Source organism: Equus caballus, chromosome 14 (genome assembly GCF_041296265.1).
Source record: "Equus caballus isolate H_3958 breed thoroughbred chromosome 14, TB-T2T, whole genome shotgun sequence".
Lineage (NCBI taxonomy): Eukaryota > Metazoa > Chordata > Mammalia > Perissodactyla > Equidae > Equus > Equus caballus.
Window position 1 is genome coordinate 16,418,054 of NC_091697.1, and position 3,983 is coordinate 16,422,036.

The following is a 3,983-nucleotide window of genomic DNA, read 5'->3' on the forward strand; positions in this document are numbered from 1 at the left end:
TGTGATTCCGCCGGCTTTGTTTTTCTTGCTCAGGATTGCTTTAGCAATTCGCGGTCTTTTGTTGCCCCATATGAATTTTAGGATTGTTTGTTCAATTTCTGTGAAGAATGTTCTTGGGATTCTGATTGGGATAGCATTGAATCTGTAGATTGCTTTAGGTAGTATGGACATTTTAACTATGTTTATTCTTCCAATCCATGTGCAAGGAATGTCTTTCCATCTCTTTATGTCATCGTCAATTTCTTTCAAGAAAGTCTTGTAGTTTTCATTGTATAGATCCTTCACTTCCTTGGTTAAGTTTATCCCAAGGTATTTTATTCTTTTCCTTGCGATTGTGAATGGGATTGAGTTCTTGAGTTCTTTTTCTGTTAGTTCATTGTTAGTGTATAGCAATGCTACTGATTTATGCACGTTAATTTTATACCCTGCTACTTTGCTGTAGTTGTTATTTCTAATAGTTTTTCTGTGGATTCTTTGGGGTTTTCTATATATAAGATCATGTCGTCTGCAAACAACGAGAGTTTTACTTCTTCGTTACCTATTTGGATTCCTTTTATTTCTTTTTCCTGCCGAATTGCTCTGGCCAGCACCTCCAGTACTATGTTGAATAGGAGTGGTGAAAGTGGGCACCCTTGTCTTGTTCCTGTCCTCAGAGGGATGGCTTTCAGTTTTTGTCCATTGAGTATGATGTTGGCTGTGGGTCTATCATATATGGCCTTTATTATGTTGAGGTACTTTCCTTCTATACCCATTTTACTGAGGGTTTTTATCATAAATGGGTGTTGGATCTTGTCGAATGCTTTCTCTGCATCTATTGAGATGATCATGTGGTTTTTGTTTTTCATTTTGTTGATGTAGTGTATCACGTTGATTGACTTGCGGATGTTGAACCATCCCTGTGTCCCTGGTATAAATCCCACTTGATCATGGTGTATAATCTTTTTGATGTATTGCTGTAATCGGTTTGCCAAAATTTTGTTGAGGATTTTTGCATCTATGTTCATCAGTGATATCGGCCTGTAGTTCTCCTTCTTTGTGTTGTCCTTGTCAGGTTTGGGGATCAGGGTGATGTTGGCTTCATAGAATGTGTTAGGGAGTTCTCCATCTTTCTCAATTTTCTGGAACAGTTTGAGGAGAATAGGTATTAAGTCTTCTTTGAATGTTTGGTAGAATTCTCCAGAGAAGCCGTCTGGTCCTGGACTCTTATTTTGGGGGAGGTTTTTGATTACCGTTTCTATTTCCTTACTTGTGATTGGCCTATTCAGATTCTCCATTTCTTCCTGATTCAGTTTGGGGAGATTGTAGGAGTCTAGGAATTTGTCCATTTCTTCCAGGTTGTTCAGTTTGTTGGCATATAGTTTTTCATAGTATTCTCTTATGATCTCTTGTATTTCATTGGTATCTGTTGTGATTTCTCCTCTGTCATTCCTAATTTTATTAATTTGCGATTTCTCTCTTCTTTTCTTGGTGAGTCTGGCTAGGGGTTTGTCAATTTTGTTAATTCTTTTGAAGAACCAACTCTTTGTTTCATTGATCCTTTCTATTGTCTTTTTTGTTTCAATATCGTTTATTTCTGCTCTTATTTTTATTATTTCCCTCCTTCTACTGACTCTGGGCTTTGTTTGTTCTTCTTTTTCTAGTTCTGTTAGGTGTCGTTTGAGGTTGCTTATGTGAGCTTTTTCTTGTTATTGAGGTGAGCCTGTATTGCGATGAATTTCCCTCTTAGGACTGCTTTTGCTGCATCCCAAATGATTTGGTATGTCGTGTTCTCATTTTCATTAGTCTCCAGATAAAATTTGATTTCTTCTTTAATTTCTTCAATGATCCATTGTTGAGAAGCGTCTTGTTTAGTCTCCACATTTTTGCACCTTTCTCTGCTTTTTTCTTGTAGTTGATTTCTAGTTTAATAGCGTTATGATCAGAAAAGATGCTTGATATTATTTCAACTCTCTTGTATTTATTGATGTTTGCTTTGTTTCCCAAAATATGGTCAATCCTTGAGAATGTTCCATGTGCACTTGAGAAGAATGTGTAACCTGCTGTTTTTGGATGAAGTGTTCTATATATATTTATTAAGTCCACCTGGTCTAATTTTTCATTTAATTCTGTTATTTCCTTGTCGATTTTCTGTCTGGATGTTCTGTCCATTGGTGTTAATGGTGTGTTGAGGTCCCCTACTATTATTGTATTGTTGTTGATGTCTTCTTTTAGTTCTATTAAGAGTTGCTTTACAAATTTTGGTGCTCCTGTGTTGGGTGCATATATATTTATAAGTGTTATGTCTTCTTGGTGGAGAGTCCCTTTTATCATTATATACTGTCCCTCTTTATCTTTCTTTATCTGTTTTGCTTTGAAATCTACCTTGTCTGATATTAGTATAGCGACACCTGCTTTCTTTTGTTCATTATTAGCTTGGAGTATTGTTCTCCATCCCTTCACTCTGAGTCTGTGTTTGTCTTTGGGGCTGAGGTGTGTTTCCTGGAGGCAGCATATTGTTGGATCTTGTTCTTTGATCCATCCTGCCACTCTGTGTCTTTTGATTGGGGAGTTCAATCCATTTACATTTAGAGTGATTATTGAGATGTGGGGGCCTACCACTACCATTTTGTGTCTTGTTTTCCGGTTTTCTTCAGTTTCCTTTGTTTCTCGTCCCATGGTTTAATCTGTTCTGATGTAGAGCTGCTACTCTCTGTTGTTGTCCTTCTACTTATCTCCTCTGCTCTTGGTTTTGTAGCCCCTTTCCTTTTTTGGATTTTTCAGGAATGAGGGTTTTCCTGAGGATTTCCTGAAGAGGAGGTTGTGTGGCAATGAACTCCCTTAATTTTTGTCTATCTGCGAAAGTTTTTATTTTTCCATCGTATTTGAAGGGTATTTTCGCTGGGTAGAGAATTCTCGGCTGTAGATTTTTGTCTTTCAGATTTTTGAATATATCATTCCACTCTCTTCTAGCCTGTAAAGTTTCTGCTGAGAAATCTGCTGATAGCCTGATGGGGGTTCCTTTGTAGGTTAGTTTCTTTTGCCTGGCTGTCCTTAGTATTTTCTCCTTGTCATTGACTTTTGCTAGCTTCACTACTATATGCCGTGGAGTTGGTCTTCTTGCATTGATAAAGTTTGGAGATCCATTGGCTTCTGTCACCTGAAGATCCATCTCTCTCACCAGATTTGGGAAGCTCTCAGCCATTATTTCTTTGAATAGGCTTTCTGCCCCTTTCTCCTTCTCTTCTCCCTCTGGTATACCTATAATCCTTACGTTGCATCTCCTAATTGTGTCTGATAATTCTCGGAGAGTTTCTTCATTTCTTTTTAGTCTTGCTTCTCTCTCCTCCTCTGCCTGCAGCAATTCTATATTGCCATCTTCCAAATTGCTAATTCTTTCCTCCATATTATCGGCCCTACTGTTCAGTGCATCTAGATTTTTCTTAATCTCCTCTATTGTGTTCTTCATTTCCAATATTTCTGTTTGGTTCTTCTTTATCGTATCAAACTCTTTTGTGACATAGCTCATGAGCTCGTTGAGTTGTCGGTCGGAACTCTCTCTTAACTCATTGAGAATTTTAATGACGGCTGTTTTGAAGTCATCATCATTTAGGTTATATATCTCATTTTCTTTGGGATTGTTTTCTGTGTATTTGTTACTTTCTTTCTGTTCTGGAGATTTAATGTATTTTTTCATATTGCTTGATGTTGTTGATTTGTGCCTCCGCATGGAGATAGAGTTTAGTTGCTCCTTTCACTTGTTTCAGCTGCTGTGGTGGGGAGCAGCTGTTTATACTGCACCAACCAGGAACCCTGTCCACAGTTGCTAACTGGGCCTGGGCCCCTCCTCGTAGCCACAGTGGCCCTTTGGATTCCCTTCTCTGCTGTGGGGGCCGTCACAGGGGGGCTTCAGGCTGCTGGTGCCTACTGTTGCAGCCCACCTAGATGTGCTCTCTCCTTGGGGTCTGCAACGGTGTTATGGGCTTTTCCAGTGGCCAGGGGTGGGA